The sequence below is a fragment of the Schistocerca serialis genome, unplaced genomic scaffold (assembly GCF_023864345.2).
Source record: "Schistocerca serialis cubense isolate TAMUIC-IGC-003099 unplaced genomic scaffold, iqSchSeri2.2 HiC_scaffold_553, whole genome shotgun sequence".
Lineage (NCBI taxonomy): Eukaryota > Metazoa > Arthropoda > Insecta > Orthoptera > Acrididae > Schistocerca > Schistocerca serialis.
Genome location: NW_026048139.1, coordinates 12,669 through 31,635, shown reverse-complemented (window position 1 = coordinate 31,635; position 18,967 = coordinate 12,669). Strand labels below are relative to the sequence as shown.

The 18,967-nt window shown below is 50.6% G+C and overlaps 33 non-coding genes across 33 annotated transcripts; all 33 read left to right on the top strand.

Annotated features, from left to right (window-relative positions):
• The first annotated feature begins 319 nt into the window (after window positions 1–319).
• Trnas-uga (transfer RNA serine (anticodon UGA)) lies at window positions 320–400 on the top strand. The gene has a single exon. It is a non-coding gene; the product is annotated as a tRNA-Ser (tRNA).
• Window positions 401–1,010: 610 nt separating this feature from the next.
• On the top strand, window positions 1,011–1,083 carry Trnaf-gaa (transfer RNA phenylalanine (anticodon GAA)). Its single transcript has one exon. It is a non-coding gene; the product is annotated as a tRNA-Phe (tRNA).
• Window positions 1,084–1,625: 542 nt separating this feature from the next.
• Trnak-uuu (transfer RNA lysine (anticodon UUU)) lies at window positions 1,626–1,698 on the top strand. The gene has a single exon. It is a non-coding gene; the product is annotated as a tRNA-Lys (tRNA).
• A 138-nt stretch (window positions 1,699–1,836) lies between these two features.
• On the top strand, window positions 1,837–1,917 carry Trnas-cga (transfer RNA serine (anticodon CGA)). Its single transcript has one exon. It is a non-coding gene; the product is annotated as a tRNA-Ser (tRNA).
• Window positions 1,918–2,608: 691 nt separating this feature from the next.
• Window positions 2,609–2,689, top strand: Trnas-uga (transfer RNA serine (anticodon UGA)). The gene has a single exon. It is a non-coding gene; the product is annotated as a tRNA-Ser (tRNA).
• Window positions 2,690–3,297: 608 nt separating this feature from the next.
• Trnaf-gaa (transfer RNA phenylalanine (anticodon GAA)) lies at window positions 3,298–3,370 on the top strand. The gene has a single exon. It is a non-coding gene; the product is annotated as a tRNA-Phe (tRNA).
• Window positions 3,371–3,909: 539 nt separating this feature from the next.
• Window positions 3,910–3,982, top strand: Trnak-uuu (transfer RNA lysine (anticodon UUU)). Its single transcript has one exon. It is a non-coding gene; the product is annotated as a tRNA-Lys (tRNA).
• Window positions 3,983–4,120: 138 nt separating this feature from the next.
• Trnas-cga (transfer RNA serine (anticodon CGA)) lies at window positions 4,121–4,202 on the top strand. Its single transcript has one exon. It is a non-coding gene; the product is annotated as a tRNA-Ser (tRNA).
• A 691-nt stretch (window positions 4,203–4,893) lies between these two features.
• On the top strand, window positions 4,894–4,975 carry Trnas-uga (transfer RNA serine (anticodon UGA)). The gene has a single exon. It is a non-coding gene; the product is annotated as a tRNA-Ser (tRNA).
• A 611-nt stretch (window positions 4,976–5,586) lies between these two features.
• Window positions 5,587–5,659, top strand: Trnaf-gaa (transfer RNA phenylalanine (anticodon GAA)). Its single transcript has one exon. It is a non-coding gene; the product is annotated as a tRNA-Phe (tRNA).
• A 539-nt stretch (window positions 5,660–6,198) lies between these two features.
• On the top strand, window positions 6,199–6,271 carry Trnak-uuu (transfer RNA lysine (anticodon UUU)). Its single transcript has one exon. It is a non-coding gene; the product is annotated as a tRNA-Lys (tRNA).
• Window positions 6,272–6,409: 138 nt separating this feature from the next.
• Window positions 6,410–6,491, top strand: Trnas-cga (transfer RNA serine (anticodon CGA)). Its single transcript has one exon. It is a non-coding gene; the product is annotated as a tRNA-Ser (tRNA).
• A 691-nt stretch (window positions 6,492–7,182) lies between these two features.
• Trnas-uga (transfer RNA serine (anticodon UGA)) lies at window positions 7,183–7,264 on the top strand. Its single transcript has one exon. It is a non-coding gene; the product is annotated as a tRNA-Ser (tRNA).
• A 611-nt stretch (window positions 7,265–7,875) lies between these two features.
• On the top strand, window positions 7,876–7,948 carry Trnaf-gaa (transfer RNA phenylalanine (anticodon GAA)). Its single transcript has one exon. It is a non-coding gene; the product is annotated as a tRNA-Phe (tRNA).
• A 539-nt stretch (window positions 7,949–8,487) lies between these two features.
• Window positions 8,488–8,560, top strand: Trnak-uuu (transfer RNA lysine (anticodon UUU)). The gene has a single exon. It is a non-coding gene; the product is annotated as a tRNA-Lys (tRNA).
• A 138-nt stretch (window positions 8,561–8,698) lies between these two features.
• Trnas-cga (transfer RNA serine (anticodon CGA)) lies at window positions 8,699–8,780 on the top strand. The gene has a single exon. It is a non-coding gene; the product is annotated as a tRNA-Ser (tRNA).
• A 691-nt stretch (window positions 8,781–9,471) lies between these two features.
• Window positions 9,472–9,553, top strand: Trnas-uga (transfer RNA serine (anticodon UGA)). The gene has a single exon. It is a non-coding gene; the product is annotated as a tRNA-Ser (tRNA).
• Window positions 9,554–10,164: 611 nt separating this feature from the next.
• Window positions 10,165–10,237, top strand: Trnaf-gaa (transfer RNA phenylalanine (anticodon GAA)). Its single transcript has one exon. It is a non-coding gene; the product is annotated as a tRNA-Phe (tRNA).
• A 539-nt stretch (window positions 10,238–10,776) lies between these two features.
• On the top strand, window positions 10,777–10,849 carry Trnak-uuu (transfer RNA lysine (anticodon UUU)). The gene has a single exon. It is a non-coding gene; the product is annotated as a tRNA-Lys (tRNA).
• Window positions 10,850–10,987: 138 nt separating this feature from the next.
• Window positions 10,988–11,069, top strand: Trnas-cga (transfer RNA serine (anticodon CGA)). Its single transcript has one exon. It is a non-coding gene; the product is annotated as a tRNA-Ser (tRNA).
• A 691-nt stretch (window positions 11,070–11,760) lies between these two features.
• Window positions 11,761–11,842, top strand: Trnas-uga (transfer RNA serine (anticodon UGA)). Its single transcript has one exon. It is a non-coding gene; the product is annotated as a tRNA-Ser (tRNA).
• A 611-nt stretch (window positions 11,843–12,453) lies between these two features.
• On the top strand, window positions 12,454–12,526 carry Trnaf-gaa (transfer RNA phenylalanine (anticodon GAA)). The gene has a single exon. It is a non-coding gene; the product is annotated as a tRNA-Phe (tRNA).
• A 539-nt stretch (window positions 12,527–13,065) lies between these two features.
• Trnak-uuu (transfer RNA lysine (anticodon UUU)) lies at window positions 13,066–13,138 on the top strand. The gene has a single exon. It is a non-coding gene; the product is annotated as a tRNA-Lys (tRNA).
• A 138-nt stretch (window positions 13,139–13,276) lies between these two features.
• On the top strand, window positions 13,277–13,358 carry Trnas-cga (transfer RNA serine (anticodon CGA)). Its single transcript has one exon. It is a non-coding gene; the product is annotated as a tRNA-Ser (tRNA).
• A 691-nt stretch (window positions 13,359–14,049) lies between these two features.
• Trnas-uga (transfer RNA serine (anticodon UGA)) lies at window positions 14,050–14,131 on the top strand. The gene has a single exon. It is a non-coding gene; the product is annotated as a tRNA-Ser (tRNA).
• A 611-nt stretch (window positions 14,132–14,742) lies between these two features.
• On the top strand, window positions 14,743–14,815 carry Trnaf-gaa (transfer RNA phenylalanine (anticodon GAA)). Its single transcript has one exon. It is a non-coding gene; the product is annotated as a tRNA-Phe (tRNA).
• A 539-nt stretch (window positions 14,816–15,354) lies between these two features.
• Trnak-uuu (transfer RNA lysine (anticodon UUU)) lies at window positions 15,355–15,427 on the top strand. The gene has a single exon. It is a non-coding gene; the product is annotated as a tRNA-Lys (tRNA).
• A 138-nt stretch (window positions 15,428–15,565) lies between these two features.
• On the top strand, window positions 15,566–15,647 carry Trnas-cga (transfer RNA serine (anticodon CGA)). The gene has a single exon. It is a non-coding gene; the product is annotated as a tRNA-Ser (tRNA).
• Window positions 15,648–16,338: 691 nt separating this feature from the next.
• On the top strand, window positions 16,339–16,420 carry Trnas-uga (transfer RNA serine (anticodon UGA)). Its single transcript has one exon. It is a non-coding gene; the product is annotated as a tRNA-Ser (tRNA).
• Window positions 16,421–17,031: 611 nt separating this feature from the next.
• Trnaf-gaa (transfer RNA phenylalanine (anticodon GAA)) lies at window positions 17,032–17,104 on the top strand. Its single transcript has one exon. It is a non-coding gene; the product is annotated as a tRNA-Phe (tRNA).
• A 539-nt stretch (window positions 17,105–17,643) lies between these two features.
• Window positions 17,644–17,716, top strand: Trnak-uuu (transfer RNA lysine (anticodon UUU)). The gene has a single exon. It is a non-coding gene; the product is annotated as a tRNA-Lys (tRNA).
• A 138-nt stretch (window positions 17,717–17,854) lies between these two features.
• Window positions 17,855–17,936, top strand: Trnas-cga (transfer RNA serine (anticodon CGA)). Its single transcript has one exon. It is a non-coding gene; the product is annotated as a tRNA-Ser (tRNA).
• A 691-nt stretch (window positions 17,937–18,627) lies between these two features.
• Trnas-uga (transfer RNA serine (anticodon UGA)) lies at window positions 18,628–18,709 on the top strand. The gene has a single exon. It is a non-coding gene; the product is annotated as a tRNA-Ser (tRNA).
• Window positions 18,710–18,967: the final 258 nt, after the last annotated feature.

Genomic DNA, 18,967 nt, shown 5'->3' with positions numbered 1-18,967 from the left:
CTAGCGTCAGCGGTGCGTCAGTGGAAGTCGGTGAAGTCGCCATTGGAGCCATAAGCCAGTAATTACAACACGCGAATCACTCGCACACCATGTAGCATGCACCACAACGCTCGGCCGAGGGACCGGACAGCTCAGTCGGTAGAGCGCTAGACCTTCAACCAAAGGGTCCCGGGCTCAAACCCCCGCCAGGCGAAAATTAACACACTGTCGTAACGGCTAATGGAAACCCTACAGAAAAGAGTGACGCCACGCCGCTTTCTGCCATCAGATTGCTTCTAAAGACGGCGGTTCCACTTGTCGGGAGTCGCTTCTGCCACCGGCAGTCGTGCCGAGTGGTTAAGGCGTCTGACTTGAAATCAGATTCCCTCTGGGAGCGTAGGTTCGAGTCCTGCCGACTGCGAAAATTTTCTCGCTCTCAAAAGATGGACGTTCAGCTGCATCCTAGCAGTTGCGTCACTACTAAACACGCGCGTCACCAGCAATGTGCAGTGTTATTTGATCCAGGGCGCAGCGTTACAGTCGCGCTCAGAAGCCGCAGCTCATCTCCTCGTCCTCACAGCCGCCCACCGGGTGTTAGTACAAGTGTCGCCTCACTGGCAGTGCAGATGTGTCCATCTTAGCTTGCAGACGATGACGTGTAGCAATTGATGAGCTAACGCAAGTCGAATGTTTTACCGTGTGTATCTCCTAGATACTGCCTCTCATACGGTGGAGAGGCTCACTCCTTCTTGTGTCTCGTTCTCTGCACACGAGTTGCCCCTGGCATCGATATAGCACGGTTTTCTAGCGCCAGCGCGGCGTCACGTGAAGTCAGCGAAGTGAATATTACACGAGTCGAGTCGACATGTTTGCTTGTTACGATGATGGAAGCAGAAGAAATGTGTGTGGGACTTCACTGCATCGGCTGCTCGCCTTTCAGCGTCCCTGTGTCTTATCAGACGAAGGTGACTGTGAAATTGGCAACGAGGCAGAGGTTAACAAACACATGCAAACAGGAACGTTCAATGTCAGCCGAAATAGCTCAGTTGGGAGAGCGTTAGACTGAAGATCTAAAGGTCCCTGGTTCGATCCCGGGTTTCGGCAGGTATTCGTTTTGATGCGACGCCAATGGAATGGCTCTGCGTTGGTGATAATGCAACTACCGCTGACAACAAAAATGACTCTCTCCTGTAGCTGTTCTGGTTGTCTAGTGCATGCCATAAGAGGAACTCACTAGACAACCTAACTCCCCTTAGAAGCAAAAGAATCAAAAAAGTCCCTACCGACTGCGTTCCTTTTTCTGTGTCAGGTGGTGAAGAACGTTTTCAACGGAACCGTGAAACGAGCGAAAACGTGGGAAACATTGCATTCGAAATGCTTGCGAATTTTCCAATTGCCCAGTGAGTGTCGACAAAATATGTAAATTCTCTGCTCCAACGTATGAGACGCAACGACTCCTGCAATTTGTTGTTGCATCGTGTGTCAGCAGTCTTCGATAGTGTGTTACGAGCTTAGTGCGATAAGTCTGCAGACAGCATTTAGGCGACGTTTTATTAGTAACGGCCCCATGCAGCGATTGCACAACAGTAAACGACATGAGTCAATGTATAGTTGTGCATCGTGAGAGGTATCACAGCGTCGTGTGAGCCCGGATAGCTCAGTCGGTAGAGCATTAGGCTTTTAACCTAAGGGTCCAGGGTTCAAGTCCCTGTCCGGGCGGAAATTTTAATACTTTGGTAGCGATTCGTCTGGTAGCGGTGGAAACGCTACGGAAAATAATGAAGCTACGCCGTTTTCTGACACCACAGTGCTTTAAACGGTAGCAGTTGCATGTGTCGGGACAACACCGCGCTACCAGCAGTCGTGGCCGAGTGGTTAAGGCGTCTGACTCGAAATCAGATTCCTCTGGGAGCGTAGGTTCGAATCCTACCGGCTGCGTGCGATTTTGCGTAAAGAGGAGCAAAAATTTTCGCACACATGTGACATGCGTGGGCGAATGCGGGTGCAAACCAGTGACGCCATTCTCAACAAGACGAAAGTTTCCGTTTAAGAATACTGAGTTTCGCGACGACCGCTGCTTACTGTGGCCATCGGTTCACCTCGCACTGACGCTGGGACTGCAGAAAGCCGTCGCTGAGATCGTGAGTACACAGATGTGCTCGAAAGTGTAGGACAGAGCGAACATTCATTTCTTTTTAAGAATCGCAATTCAATCATTCGAGTGCGGCAAAGGCAGTGGTGCAGCGTTTCTTTTCTTAAGATCTCGCAGCTGCTTGGAGGTATGTCCATCGTTTTAAGACGACACAAAACTAGCGTCAGCGGTGCGTCAGTGGGAAGTCGGTGAAGTCGCCATTGGAGCCATAAGCCAGTAATTACAACACGCGAATCACTCGCACACCATGTAGCATGCACCACAACGCTCGGCCGAGGGACCGGACAGCTCAGTCGGTAGAGCGCTAGACCTTCAACCAAAGGGTCCCGGGCTCAAACCCCCCGCAGGCGAAAATTAACACACTGTCGTAACGGCTAATGGAAACCCTACAGAAAAGAGTGACGCCACGCCGCTTTCTGCCATCAGATTGCTTCTAAAGACGGCGGTTCCACTTGTCGGGAGTCGCTTCTGCCACCGGCAGTCGTGGCCGAGTGGTTAAGGCGTCTGACTTGAAATCAGATTCCCTCTGGAGCGTAGGTTCGAGTCCTGCCGACTGCGAAAATTTTCTCGCTCTCAAAAGATGGACGTTCAGCTGCATCCTAGCAGTTGCGTCACTACTAAACACGCGCGTCACCAGCAATGTGCAGTGTTATTTGATCCAGGGCGCAGCGTTACAGTCGCGCTCAGAAGCCGCAGCTCATCTCCTCGTCTCACAGCCGCCCACCGGGTGTTAGTACAAGTGTCGCCTCACTGGGCAGTGCAGATGTGTCCATCTTAGCTTGCAGACGATGACGTGTAGCAATTGATGAGCTAACGCAAGTCGAATGTTTTACGCTGTGTATCTCCTAGATACTGCCTCTCATACGGTGGAGAGGCTCACTCCTTCTTGTGTCTCGTTCTCTGCACACGAGTTGCCCCTGCATCGATATAGCACGGTTTTCTAGCGCCAGCGCGGCGTCACGTGAAGTCAGCGAAGTGAATATTACACGAGTCGAGTCGACATGTTTGCTTGTTACGATGATGGAAGCAGAAGAAATGTGTGTGGGACTTCACTGCATCGGCTGCTCGCCTTTCAGCGTCCCTGTGTCTTATCAGACGAAGGTGACTGTGAAATTGGCAACGAGGCAGAGGTTAACAAACACATGCAAACAGAACGTTCAATGTCAGCCGAAATAGCTCAGTTGGGAGAGCGTTAGACTGAAGATCTAAAGGTCCCTGGTTCGATCCCGGGTTTCGGCAGGTATTCGTTTTGATGCGACGCCAATGGAATGGCTCTGCGTTGGTGATAATGCAACTACCGCTGACAACAAAAATGACTCTCTCCTGTAGCTGTTCTGGTTGTCTAGTGCATGCCATAAGAGGAACTCACTAGACAACTAACTCCCTTAGAAGCAAAAGAATCAAAAAAGTCCTACCGACTGCGTTCCTTTTTCTGTGTCAGGTGGTGAAGAACGTTTTCAACGGAACCGTGAAACGAGCGAAAACGTGGGAAACATTGCATTCGAAATGCTTGCGAATTTTCCAATTGCCCAGTGAGTGTCGACAAAATATGTAAATTCTCTGCTCCAACGTATGAGACGCAACGACTCCTGCAATTTGTTGTTGCATCGTGTGTCAGCAGTCTTCGATAGTGTGTTACGAGCTTAGTGCGATAAGTCTGCAGACAGCATTTAGGCGACGTTTTATTAGTAACGGCCCCATGCAGCGATTGCACAACAGTAAACGACATGAGTCAATGTATAGTTGTGCATCGTGAGAGGTATCACAGCGTCGTGTGAGCCCGGATAGCTCAGTCGGTAGAGCATTAGGCTTTTAACCTAAGGGTCCAGGGTTCAAGTCCCTGTCCGGGCGGAAATTTTAATACTTTGGTAGCGATTCGTCTGGTAGCGGTGGAAACGCTACGGAAAATAATGAAGCTACGCCGTTTTCTGACACCACAGTGCTTTAAACGGTAGCAGTTGCATGTGTCGGGACAACACCGCGCTACCAGCAGTCGTGGCCGAGTGGTTAAGGCGTCTGACTCGAAATCAGATTCCCTCTGGGAGCGTAGGTTCGAATCCTACCGGCTGCGTGCGATTTTGCGTAAAGAGGAGCAAAAATTTTCGCACACATGTGACATGCGTGGGCGAATGCGGGTGCAAACCAGTGACGCCATTCTCAACAAGACGAAAGTTTCCGTTTAAGAATACTGAGTTTCGCGACGACCGCTGCTTACTGTGGCCATCGGTTCACCTCGCACTGACGCTGGGACTGCAGAAAGCCGTCGCTGAGATCGTGAGTACACAGATGTGCTCGAAAGTGTAGGACAGAGCGAACATTCATTTCTTTTTAAGAATCGCAATTCAATCATTCGAGTGCGGCAAAGGCAGTGGTGCAGCGTTTCTTTTCTTAAGATCTCGCAGCTGCTTGGAGGTATGTCCATCGTTTTAAGACGACACAAAACTAGCGTCAGCGGTGCGTCAGTGGGAAGTCGGTGAAGTCGCCATTGGAGCCATAAGCCAGTAATTACAACACGCGAATCACTCGCACACCATGTAGCATGCACCACAACGCTCGGCCGAGGGACCGGACAGCTCAGTCGGTAGAGCGCTAGACCTTCAACCAAAGGGTCCCGGGCTCAAACCCCCGCCAGGCGAAAATTAACACACTGTCGTAACGGCTAATGGAAACCCTACAGAAAAGAGTGACGCCACGCCGCTTTCTGCCATCAGATTGCTTCTAAAGACGGCGGTTCCACTTGTCGGGAGTCGCTTCTGCCACCGGCAGTCGTGGCCGAGTGGTTAAGGCGTCTGACTTGAAATCAGATTCCCTCTGGGAGCGTAGGTTCGAGTCCTGCCGACTGCGAAAATTTTCTCGCTCTCAAAAGATGGACGTTCAGCTGCATCCTAGCAGTTGCGTCACTACTAAACACGCGCGTCACCAGCAATGTGCAGTGTTATTTGATCCAGGGCGCAGCGTTACAGTCGCGCTCAGAAGCCGCAGCTCATCTCCTCGTCTCACAGCCGCCCACCGGGTGTTAGTACAAGTGTCGCCTCACTGGGCAGTGCAGATGTGTCCATCTTAGCTTGCAGACGATGACGTGTAGCAATTGATGAGCTAACGCAAGTCGAATGTTTTACCGTGTGTATCTCCTAGATACTGCCTCTCATACGGTGGAGAGGCTCACTCCTTCTTGTGTCTCGTTCTCTGCACACGAGTTGCCCCTGGCATCGATATAGCACGGGTTTTCTAGCGCCAGCGCGGCGTCACGTGAAGTCAGCGAAGTGAATATTACACGAGTCGAGTCGACATGTTTGCTTGTTACGATGATGGAAGCAGAAGAAATGTGTGTGGGACTTCACTGCATCGGCTGCTCGCCTTTCAGCGTCCCTGTGTCTTATCAGACGAAGGTGACTGTGAAATTGGCAACGAGGCAGAGGTTAACAAACACATGCAAACAGGAACGTTCAATGTCAGCCGAAATAGCTCAGTTGGGAGAGCGTTAGACTGAAGATCTAAAGGTCCCTGGTTCGATCCCGGGTTTCGGCAGGTATTCGTTTTGATGCGACGCCAATGGAATGGCTCTGCGTTGGTGATAATGCAACTACCGCTGACAACAAAAATGACTCTCTCCTGTAGCTGTTCTGGTTGTCTAGTGCATGCCATAAGAGGAACTCACTAGACAACTAACTCCCTTAGAAGCAAAAGAATCAAAAAAGTCCTACCGACTGCGTTCCTTTTTCTGTGTCAGGTGGTGAAGAACGTTTTCAACGGAACCGTGAAACGAGCGAAAACGTGGGAAACATTGCATTCGAAATGCTTGCGAATTTTCCAATTGCCCAGTGAGTGTCGACAAAATATGTAAATTCTCTGCTCCAACGTATGAGACGCAACGACTCCTGCAATTTGTTGTTGCATCGTGTGTCAGCAGTCTTCGATAGTGTGTTACGAGCTTAGTGCGATAAGTCTGCAGACAGCATTTAGGCGACGTTTTATTAGTAACGGCCCCATGCAGCGATTGCACAACAGTAAACGACATGAGTCAATGTATAGTTGTGCATCGTGAGAGGTATCACAGCGTCGTGTGAGCCCGGATAGCTCAGTCGGTAGAGCATTAGGCTTTTAACCTAAGGGTCCAGGGTTCAAGTCCCTGTCCGGGCGGAAATTTTAATACTTTGGTAGCGATTCGTCTGGTAGCGGTGGAAACGCTACGGAAAATAATGAAGCTACGCCGTTTTCTGACACCACAGTGCTTTAAACGGTAGCAGTTGCATGTGTCGGGACAACACCGCGCTACCAGCAGTCGTGGCCGAGTGGTTAAGGCGTCTGACTCGAAATCAGATTCCCTCTGGGAGCGTAGGTTCGAATCCTACCGGCTGCGTGCGATTTTGCGTAAAGAGGAGCAAAAATTTTCGCACACATGTGACATGCGTGGGCGAATGCGGGTGCAAACCAGTGACGCCATTCTCAACAAGACGAAAGTTTCCGTTTAAGAATACTGAGTTTCGCGACGACCGCTGCTTACTGTGGCCATCGGTTCACCTCGCACTGACGCTGGGACTGCAGAAAGCCGTCGCTGAGATCGTGAGTACACAGATGTGCTCGAAAGTGTAGGACAGAGCGAACATTCATTTCTTTTTAAGAATCGCAATTCAATCATTCGAGTGCGGCAAAGGCAGTGGTGCAGCGTTTCTTTTCTTAAGATCTCGCAGCTGCTTGGAGGTATGTCCATCGTTTTAAGACGACACAAAACTAGCGTCAGCGGTGCGTCAGTGGGAAGTCGGTGAAGTCGCCATTGGAGCCATAAGCCAGTAATTACAACACGCGAATCACTCGCACACCATGTAGCATGCACCACAACGCTCGGCCGAGGGACCGGACAGCTCAGTCGGTAGAGCGCTAGACCTTCAACCAAAGGGTCCCGGGCTCAAACCCCCGCCAGGCGAAAATTAACACACTGTCGTAACGGCTAATGGAAACCCTACAGAAAAGAGTGACGCCACGCCGCTTTCTGCCATCAGATTGCTTCTAAAGACGGCGGTTCCACTTGTCGGGAGTCGCTTCTGCCACCGGCAGTCGTGGCCGAGTGGTTAAGGCGTCTGACTTGAAATCAGATTCCCTCTGGGAGCGTAGGTTCGAGTCCTGCCGACTGCGAAAATTTTCTCGCTCTCAAAAGATGGACGTTCAGCTGCATCCTAGCAGTTGCGTCACTACTAAACACGCGCGTCACCAGCAATGTGCAGTGTTATTTGATCCAGGGCGCAGCGTTACAGTCGCGCTCAGAAGCCGCAGCTCATCTCCTCGTCTCACAGCCGCCCACCGGGTGTTAGTACAAGTGTCGCCTCACTGGGCAGTGCAGATGTGTCCATCTTAGCTTGCAGACGATGACGTGTAGCAATTGATGAGCTAACGCAAGTCGAATGTTTTACCGTGTGTATCTCCTAGATACTGCCTCTCATACGGTGGAGAGGCTCACTCCTTCTTGTGTCTCGTTCTCTGCACACGAGTTGCCCCTGGCATCGATATAGCACGGGTTTTCTAGCGCCAGCGCGGCGTCACGTGAAGTCAGCGAAGTGAATATTACACGAGTCGAGTCGACATGTTTGCTTGTTACGATGATGGAAGCAGAAGAAATGTGTGTGGGACTTCACTGCATCGGCTGCTCGCCTTTCAGCGTCCCTGTGTCTTATCAGACGAAGGTGACTGTGAAATTGGCAACGAGGCAGAGGTTAACAAACACATGCAAACAGGAACGTTCAATGTCAGCCGAAATAGCTCAGTTGGGAGAGCGTTAGACTGAAGATCTAAAGGTCCCTGGTTCGATCCCGGGTTTCGGCAGGTATTCGTTTTGATGCGACGCCAATGGAATGGCTCTGCGTTGGTGATAATGCAACTACCGCTGACAACAAAAATGACTCTCTCCTGTAGCTGTTCTGGTTGTCTAGTGCATGCCATAAGAGGAACTCACTAGACAACTAACTCCCTTAGAAGCAAAAGAATCAAAAAAGTCCTACCGACTGCGTTCCTTTTTCTGTGTCAGGTGGTGAAGAACGTTTTCAACGGAACCGTGAAACGAGCGAAAACGTGGGAAACATTGCATTCGAAATGCTTGCGAATTTTCCAATTGCCCAGTGAGTGTCGACAAAATATGTAAATTCTCTGCTCCAACGTATGAGACGCAACGACTCCTGCAATTTGTTGTTGCATCGTGTGTCAGCAGTCTTCGATAGTGTGTTACGAGCTTAGTGCGATAAGTCTGCAGACAGCATTTAGGCGACGTTTTATTAGTAACGGCCCCATGCAGCGATTGCACAACAGTAAACGACATGAGTCAATGTATAGTTGTGCATCGTGAGAGGTATCACAGCGTCGTGTGAGCCCGGATAGCTCAGTCGGTAGAGCATTAGGCTTTTAACCTAAGGGTCCAGGGTTCAAGTCCCTGTCCGGGCGGAAATTTTAATACTTTGGTAGCGATTCGTCTGGTAGCGGTGGAAACGCTACGGAAAATAATGAAGCTACGCCGTTTTCTGACACCACAGTGCTTTAAACGGTAGCAGTTGCATGTGTCGGGACAACACCGCGCTACCAGCAGTCGTGGCCGAGTGGTTAAGGCGTCTGACTCGAAATCAGATTCCCTCTGGGAGCGTAGGTTCGAATCCTACCGGCTGCGTGCGATTTTGCGTAAAGAGGAGCAAAAATTTTCGCACACATGTGACATGCGTGGGCGAATGCGGGTGCAAACCAGTGACGCCATTCTCAACAAGACGAAAGTTTCCGTTTAAGAATACTGAGTTTCGCGACGACCGCTGCTTACTGTGGCCATCGGTTCACCTCGCACTGACGCTGGGACTGCAGAAAGCCGTCGCTGAGATCGTGAGTACACAGATGTGCTCGAAAGTGTAGGACAGAGCGAACATTCATTTCTTTTTAAGAATCGCAATTCAATCATTCGAGTGCGGCAAAGGCAGTGGTGCAGCGTTTCTTTTCTTAAGATCTCGCAGCTGCTTGGAGGTATGTCCATCGTTTTAAGACGACACAAAACTAGCGTCAGCGGTGCGTCAGTGGGAAGTCGGTGAAGTCGCCATTGGAGCCATAAGCCAGTAATTACAACACGCGAATCACTCGCACACCATGTAGCATGCACCACAACGCTCGGCCGAGGGACCGGACAGCTCAGTCGGTAGAGCGCTAGACCTTCAACCAAAGGGTCCCGGGCTCAAACCCCCGCCAGGCGAAAATTAACACACTGTCGTAACGGCTAATGGAAACCCTACAGAAAAGAGTGACGCCACGCCGCTTTCTGCCATCAGATTGCTTCTAAAGACGGCGGTTCCACTTGTCGGGAGTCGCTTCTGCCACCGGCAGTCGTGGCCGAGTGGTTAAGGCGTCTGACTTGAAATCAGATTCCCTCTGGGAGCGTAGGTTCGAGTCCTGCCGACTGCGAAAATTTTCTCGCTCTCAAAAGATGGACGTTCAGCTGCATCCTAGCAGTTGCGTCACTACTAAACACGCGCGTCACCAGCAATGTGCAGTGTTATTTGATCCAGGGCGCAGCGTTACAGTCGCGCTCAGAAGCCGCAGCTCATCTCCTCGTCTCACAGCCGCCCACCGGGTGTTAGTACAAGTGTCGCCTCACTGGGCAGTGCAGATGTGTCCATCTTAGCTTGCAGACGATGACGTGTAGCAATTGATGAGCTAACGCAAGTCGAATGTTTTACCGTGTGTATCTCCTAGATACTGCCTCTCATACGGTGGAGAGGCTCACTCCTTCTTGTGTCTCGTTCTCTGCACACGAGTTGCCCCTGGCATCGATATAGCACGGGTTTTCTAGCGCCAGCGCGGCGTCACGTGAAGTCAGCGAAGTGAATATTACACGAGTCGAGTCGACATGTTTGCTTGTTACGATGATGGAAGCAGAAGAAATGTGTGTGGGACTTCACTGCATCGGCTGCTCGCCTTTCAGCGTCCCTGTGTCTTATCAGACGAAGGTGACTGTGAAATTGGCAACGAGGCAGAGGTTAACAAACACATGCAAACAGGAACGTTCAATGTCAGCCGAAATAGCTCAGTTGGGAGAGCGTTAGACTGAAGATCTAAAGGTCCCTGGTTCGATCCCGGGTTTCGGCAGGTATTCGTTTTGATGCGACGCCAATGGAATGGCTCTGCGTTGGTGATAATGCAACTACCGCTGACAACAAAAATGACTCTCTCCTGTAGCTGTTCTGGTTGTCTAGTGCATGCCATAAGAGGAACTCACTAGACAACTAACTCCCTTAGAAGCAAAAGAATCAAAAAAGTCCTACCGACTGCGTTCCTTTTTCTGTGTCAGGTGGTGAAGAACGTTTTCAACGGAACCGTGAAACGAGCGAAAACGTGGGAAACATTGCATTCGAAATGCTTGCGAATTTTCCAATTGCCCAGTGAGTGTCGACAAAATATGTAAATTCTCTGCTCCAACGTATGAGACGCAACGACTCCTGCAATTTGTTGTTGCATCGTGTGTCAGCAGTCTTCGATAGTGTGTTACGAGCTTAGTGCGATAAGTCTGCAGACAGCATTTAGGCGACGTTTTATTAGTAACGGCCCCATGCAGCGATTGCACAACAGTAAACGACATGAGTCAATGTATAGTTGTGCATCGTGAGAGGTATCACAGCGTCGTGTGAGCCCGGATAGCTCAGTCGGTAGAGCATTAGGCTTTTAACCTAAGGGTCCAGGGTTCAAGTCCCTGTCCGGGCGGAAATTTTAATACTTTGGTAGCGATTCGTCTGGTAGCGGTGGAAACGCTACGGAAAATAATGAAGCTACGCCGTTTTCTGACACCACAGTGCTTTAAACGGTAGCAGTTGCATGTGTCGGGACAACACCGCGCTACCAGCAGTCGTGGCCGAGTGGTTAAGGCGTCTGACTCGAAATCAGATTCCCTCTGGGAGCGTAGGTTCGAATCCTACCGACTGCGTGCGATTTTGCGTAAAGAGGAGCAAAAATTTTCGCACACATGTGACATGCGTGGGCGAATGCGGGTGCAAACCAGTGACGCCATTCTCAACAAGACGAAAGTTTCCGTTTAAGAATACTGAGTTTCGCGACGACCGCTGCTTACTGTGGCCATCGGTTCACCTCGCACTGACGCTGGGACTGCAGAAAGCCGTCGCTGAGATCGTGAGTACACAGATGTGCTCGAAAGTGTAGGACAGAGCGAACATTCATTTCTTTTTAAGAATCGCAATTCAATCATTCGAGTGCGGCAAAGGCAGTGGTGCAGCGTTTCTTTTCTTAAGATCTCGCAGCTGCTTGGAGGTATGTCCATCGTTTTAAGACGACACAAAACTAGCGTCAGCGGTGCGTCAGTGGGAAGTCGGTGAAGTCGCCATTGGAGCCATAAGCCAGTAATTACAACACGCGAATCACTCGCACACCATGTAGCATGCACCACAACGCTCGGCCGAGGGACCGGACAGCTCAGTCGGTAGAGCGCTAGACCTTCAACCAAAGGGTCCCGGGCTCAAACCCCCGCCAGGCGAAAATTAACACACTGTCGTAACGGCTAATGGAAACCCTACAGAAAAGAGTGACGCCACGCCGCTTTCTGCCATCAGATTGCTTCTAAAGACGGCGGTTCCACTTGTCGGGAGTCGCTTCTGCCACCGGCAGTCGTGGCCGAGTGGTTAAGGCGTCTGACTTGAAATCAGATTCCCTCTGGGAGCGTAGGTTCGAGTCCTGCCGACTGCGAAAATTTTCTCGCTCTCAAAAGATGGACGTTCAGCTGCATCCTAGCAGTTGCGTCACTACTAAACACGCGCGTCACCAGCAATGTGCAGTGTTATTTGATCCAGGGCGCAGCGTTACAGTCGCGCTCAGAAGCCGCAGCTCATCTCCTCGTCTCACAGCCGCCCACCGGGTGTTAGTACAAGTGTCGCCTCACTGGGCAGTGCAGATGTGTCCATCTTAGCTTGCAGACGATGACGTGTAGCAATTGATGAGCTAACGCAAGTCGAATGTTTTACCGTGTGTATCTCCTAGATACTGCCTCTCATACGGTGGAGAGGCTCACTCCTTCTTGTGTCTCGTTCTCTGCACACGAGTTGCCCCTGGCATCGATATAGCACGGGTTTTCTAGCGCCAGCGCGGCGTCACGTGAAGTCAGCGAAGTGAATATTACACGAGTCGAGTCGACATGTTTGCTTGTTACGATGATGGAAGCAGAAGAAATGTGTGTGGGACTTCACTGCATCGGCTGCTCGCCTTTCAGCGTCCCTGTGTCTTATCAGACGAAGGTGACTGTGAAATTGGCAACGAGGCAGAGGTTAACAAACACATGCAAACAGGAACGTTCAATGTCAGCCGAAATAGCTCAGTTGGGAGAGCGTTAGACTGAAGATCTAAAGGTCCCTGGTTCGATCCCGGGTTTCGGCAGGTATTCGTTTTGATGCGACGCCAATGGAATGGCTCTGCGTTGGTGATAATGCAACTACCGCTGACAACAAAAATGACTCTCTCCTGTAGCTGTTCTGGTTGTCTAGTGCATGCCATAAGAGGAACTCACTAGACAACTAACTCCCTTAGAAGCAAAAGAATCAAAAAAGTCCTACCGACTGCGTTCCTTTTTCTGTGTCAGGTGGTGAAGAACGTTTTCAACGGAACCGTGAAACGAGCGAAAACGTGGGAAACATTGCATTCGAAATGCTTGCGAATTTTCCAATTGCCCAGTGAGTGTCGACAAAATATGTAAATTCTCTGCTCCAACGTATGAGACGCAACGACTCCTGCAATTTGTTGTTGCATCGTGTGTCAGCAGTCTTCGATAGTGTGTTACGAGCTTAGTGCGATAAATCTGCAGACAGCATTTAGGCGACGTTTTATTAGTAACGGCCCCATGCAGCGATTGCACAACAGTAAACGACATGAGTCAATGTATAGTTGTGCATCGTGAGAGGTATCACAGCGTCGTGTGAGCCCGGATAGCTCAGTCGGTAGAGCATTAGGCTTTTAACCTAAGGGTCCAGGGTTCAAGTCCCTGTCCGGGCGGAAATTTTAATACTTTGGTAGCGATTCGTCTGGTAGCGGTGGAAACGCTACGGAAAATAATGAAGCTACGCCGTTTTCTGACACCACAGTGCTTTAAACGGTAGCAGTTGCATGTGTCGGGACAACACCGCGCTACCAGCAGTCGTGGCCGAGTGGTTAAGGCGTCTGACTCGAAATCAGATTCCCTCTGGGAGCGTAGGTTCGAATCCTACCGGCTGCGTGCGATTTTGCGTAAAGAGGAGCAAAAATTTTCGCACACATGTGACATGCGTGGGCGAATGCGGGTGCAAACCAGTGACGCCATTCTCAACAAGACGAAAGTTTCCGTTTAAGAATACTGAGTTTCGCGACGACCGCTGCTTACTGTGGCCATCGGTTCACCTCGCACTGACGCTGGGACTGCAGAAAGCCGTCGCTGAGATCGTGAGTACACAGATGTGCTCGAAAGTGTAGGACAGAGCGAACATTCATTTCTTTTTAAGAATCGCAATTCAATCATTCGAGTGCGGCAAAGGCAGTGGTGCAGCGTTTCTTTTCTTAAGATCTCGCAGCTGCTTGGAGGTATGTCCATCGTTTTAAGACGACACAAAACTAGCGTCAGCGGTGCGTCAGTGGGAAGTCGGTGAAGTCGCCATTGGAGCCATAAGCCAGTAATTACAACACGCGAATCACTCGCACACCATGTAGCATGCACCACAACGCTCGGCCGAGGGACCGGACAGCTCAGTCGGTAGAGCGCTAGACCTTCAACCAAAGGGTCCCGGGCTCAAACCCCCGCCAGGCGAAAATTAACACACTGTCGTAACGGCTAATGGAAACCCTACAGAAAAGAGTGACGCCACGCCGCTTTCTGCCATCAGATTGCTTCTAAAGACGGCGGTTCCACTTGTCGGGAGTCGCTTCTGCCACCGGCAGTCGTGGCCGAGTGGTTAAGGCGTCTGACTTGAAATCAGATTCCCTCTGGGAGCGTAGGTTCGAGTCCTGCCGACTGCGAAAATTTTCTCGCTCTCAAAAGATGGACGTTCAGCTGCATCCTAGCAGTTGCGTCACTACTAAACACGCGCGTCACCAGCAATGTGCAGTGTTATTTGATCCAGGGCGCAGCGTTACAGTCGCGCTCAGAAGCCGCAGCTCATCTCCTCGTCTCACAGCCGCCCACCGGGTGTTAGTACAAGTGTCGCCTCACTGGGCAGTGCAGATGTGTCCATCTTAGCTTGCAGACGATGACGTGTAGCAATTGATGAGCTAACGCAAGTCGAATGTTTTACCGTGTGTATCTCCTAGATACTGCCTCTCATACGGTGGAGAGGCTCACTCCTTCTTGTGTCTCGTTCTCTGCACACGAGTTGCCCCTGGCATCGATATAGCACGGGTTTTCTAGCGCCAGCGCGGCGTCACGTGAAGTCAGCGAAGTGAATATTACACGAGTCGAGTCGACATGTTTGCTTGTTACGATGATGGAAGCAGAAGAAATGTGTGTGGGACTTCACTGCATCGGCTGCTCGCCTTTCAGCGTCCCTGTGTCTTATCAGACGAAGGTGACTGTGAAATTGGCAACGAGGCAGAGGTTAACAAACACATGCAAACAGGAACGTTCAATGTCAGCCGAAATAGCTCAGTTGGGAGAGCGTTAGACTGAAGATCTAAAGGTCCCTGGTTCGATCCCGGGTTTCGGCAGGTATTCGTTTTGATGCGACGCCAATGGAATGGCTCTGCGTTGGTGATAATGCAACTACCGCTGACAACAAAAATGACTCTCTCCTGTAGCTGTTCTGGTTGTCTAGTGCATGCCATAAGAGGAACTCACTAGACAACTAACTCCCTTAGAAGCAAAAGAATCAAAAAAGTCCTACCGACTGCGTTCCTTTTTCTGTGTCAGGTGGTGAAGAACGTTTTCAACGGAACCGTGAAACGAGCGAAAACGTGGGAAACATTGCATTCGAAATGCTTGCGAATTTTCCAATTGCCCAGTGAGTGTCGACAAAATATGTAAATTCTCTGCTCCAACGTATGAGACGCAACGACTCCTGCAATTTGTTGTTGCATCGTGTGTCAGCAGTCTTCGATAGTGTGTTACGAGCTTAGTGCGATAAGTCTGCAGACAGCATTTAGGCGACGTTTTATTAGTAACGGCCCCATGCAGCGATTGCACAACAGTAAACGACATGAGTCAATGTATAGTTGTGCATCGTGAGAGGTATCACAGCGTCGTGTGAGCCCGGATAGCTCAGTCGGTAGAGCATTAGGCTTTTAACCTAAGGGTCCAGGGTTCAAGTCCCTGTCCGGGCGGAAATTTTAATACTTTGGTAGCGATTCGTCTGGTAGCGGTGGAAACGCTACGGAAAATAATGAAGCTACGCCGTTTTCTGACACCACAGTGCTTTAAACGGTAGCAGTTGCATGTGTCGGGACAACACCGCGCTACCAGCAGTCGTGGCCGAGTGGTTAAGGCGTCTGACTCGAAATCAGATTCCCTCTGGGAGCGTAGGTTCGAATCCTACCGGCTGCGTGCGATTTTGCGTAAAGAGGAGCAAAAATTTTCGCACACATGTGACATGCGTGGGCGAATGCGGGTGCAAACCAGTGACGCCATTCTCAACAAGACGAAAGTTTCCGTTTAAGAATACTGAGTTTCGCGACGACCGCTGCTTACTGTGGCCATCGGTTCACCTCGCACTGACGCTGGGACTGCAGAAAGCCGTCGCTGAGATCGTGAGTACACAGATGTGCTCGAAAGTGTAGGACAGAGCGAACATTCATTTCTTTTTAAGAATCGCAATTCAATCATTCGAGTGCGGCAAAGGCAGTGGTGCAGCGTTTCTTTTCTTAAGATCTCGCAGCTGCTTGGAGGTATGTCCATCGTTTTAAGACGACACAAAACTAGCGTCAGCGGTGCGTCAGTGGGAAGTCGGTGAAGTCGCCATTGGAGCCATAAGCCAGTAATTACAACACGCGAATCACTCGCACACCATGTAGCATGCACCACAACGCTCGGCCGAGGGACCGGACAGCTCAGTCGGTAGAGCGCTAGACCTTCAACCAAAGGGTCCCGGGCTCAAACCCCCGCCAGGCGAAAATTAACACACTGTCGTAACGGCTAATGGAAACCCTACAGAAAAGAGTGACGCCACGCCGCTTTCTGCCATCAGATTGCTTCTAAAGACGGCGGTTCCACTTGTCGGGAGTCGCTTCTGCCACCGGCAGTCGTGGCCGAGTGGTTAAGGCGTCTGACTTGAAATCAGATTCCCTCTGGGAGCGTAGGTTCGAGTCCTGCCGACTGCGAAAATTTTCTCGCTCTCAAAAGATGGACGTTCAGCTGCATCCTAGCAGTTGCGTCACTACTAAACACGCGCGTCACCAGCAATGTGCAGTGTTATTTGATCCAGGGCGCAGCGTTACAGTCGCGCTCAGAAGCCGCAGCTCATCTCCTCGTCTCACAGCCGCCCACCGGGTGTTAGTACAAGTGTCGCCTCACTGGGCAGTGCAGATGTGTCCATCTTAGCTTGCAGACGATGACGTGTAGCAATTGATGAGCTAACGCAAGTCGAATGTTTTACCGTGTGTATCTCCTAGATACTGCCTCTCATACGGTGGAGAGGCTCACTCCTTCTTGTGTCTCGTTCTCTGCACACGAGTTGCCCCTGGCATCGATATAGCACGGGTTTTCTAGCGCCAGCGCGGCGTCACGTGAAGTCAGCGAAGTGAATATTACACGAGTCGAGTCGACATGTTTGCTTGTTACGATGATGGAAGCAGAAGAAATGTGTGTGGGACTTCACTGCATCGGCTGCTCGCCTTTCAGCGTCCCTGTGTCTTATCAGACGAAGGTGACTGTGAAATTGGCAACGAGGCAGAGGTTAACAAACACATGCAAACAGGAACGTTCAATGTCAGCCGAAATAGCTCAGTTGGGAGAGCGTTAGACTGAAGATCTAAAGGTCCCTGGTTCGATCCCGGGTTTCGGCAGGTATTCGTTTTGATGCGACGCCAATGGAATGGCTCTGCGTTGGTGATAATGCAACTACCGCTGACAACAAAAATGACTCTCTCCTGTAGCTGTTCTGGTTGTCTAGTGCATGCCATAAGAGGAACTCACTAGACAACTAACTCCCTTAGAAGCAAAAGAATCAAAAAAGTCCTACCGACTGCGTTCCTTTTTCTGTGTCAGGTGGTGAAGAACGTTTTCAACGGAACCGTGAAACGAGCGAAAACGTGGGAAACATTGCATTCGAAATGCTTGCGAATTTTCCAATTGCCCAGTGAGTGTCGACAAAATATGTAAATTCTCTGCTCCAACGTATGAGACGCAACGACTCCTGCAATTTGTTGTTGCATCGTGTGTCAGCAGTCTTCGATAGTGTGTTACGAGCTTAGTGCGATAAGTCTGCAGACAGCATTTAGGCGACGTTTTATTAGTAACGGCCCCATGCAGCGATTGCACAACAGTAAACGACATGAGTCAATGTATAGTTGTGCATCGTGAGAGGTATCACAGCGTCGTGTGAGCCCGGATAGCTCAGTCGGTAGAGCATTAGGCTTTTAACCTAAGGGTCCAGGGTTCAAGTCCCTGTCCGGGCGGAAATTTTAATACTTTGGTAGCGATTCGTCTGGTAGCGGTGGAAACGCTACGGAAAATAATGAAGCTACGCCGTTTTCTGACACCACAGTGCTTTAAACGGTAGCAGTTGCATGTGTCGGGACAACACCGCGCTACCAGCAGTCGTGGCCGAGTGGTTAAGGCGTCTGACTCGAAATCAGATTCCCTCTGGGAGCGTAGGTTCGAATCCTACCGGCTGCGTGCGATTTTGCGTAAAGAGGAGCAAAAATTTTCGCACACATGTGACATGCGTGGGCGAATGCGGGTGCAAACCAGTGACGCCATTCTCAACAAGACGAAAGTTTCCGTTTAAGAATACTGAGTTTCGCGACGACCGCTGCTTACTGTGGCCATCGGTTCACCTCGCACTGACGCTGGGACTGCAGAAAGCCGTCGCTGAGATCGTGAGTACACAGATGTGCTCGAAAGTGTAGGACAGAGCGAACATTCATTTCTTTTTAAGAATCGCAATTCAATCATTCGAGTGCGGCAAAGGCAGTGGTGCAGCGTTTCTTTTCTTAAGATCTCGCAGCTGCTTGGAGGTATGTCCATCGTTTTAAGACGACACAAAACTAGCGTCAGCGGTGCGTCAGTGGGAAGTCGGTGAAGTCGCCATTGGAGCCATAAGCCAGTAATTACAACACGCGAATCACTCGCACACCATGTAGCATGCACCACAACGCTCGGCCGAGGGACCGGACAGCTCAGTCGGTAGAGCGCTAGACCTTCAACCAAAGGGTCCCGGGCTCAAACCCCCGCCAGGCGAAAATTAACACACTGTCGTAACGGCTAATGGAAACCCTACAGAAAAGAGTGACGCCACGCCGCTTTCTGCCATCAGATTGCTTCTAAAGACGGCGGTTCCACTTGTCGGGAGTCGCTTCTGCCACCGGCAGTCGTGGCCGAGTGGTTAAGGCGTCTGACTTGAAATCAGATTCCCTCTGGGAGCGTAGGTTCGAGTCCTGCCGACTGCGAAAATTTTCTCGCTCTCAAAAGATGGACGTTCAGCTGCATCCTAGCAGTTGCGTCACTACTAAACACGCGCGTCACCAGCAATGTGCAGTGTTATTTGATCCAGGGCGCAGCGTTACAGTCGCGCTCAGAAGCCGCAGCTCATCTCCTCGTCTCACAGCCGCCCACCGGGTGTTAGTACAAGTGTCGCCTCACTGGGCAGTGCAGATGTGTCCATCTTAGCTTGCAGACGATGACGTGTAGCAATTGATGAGCTAACG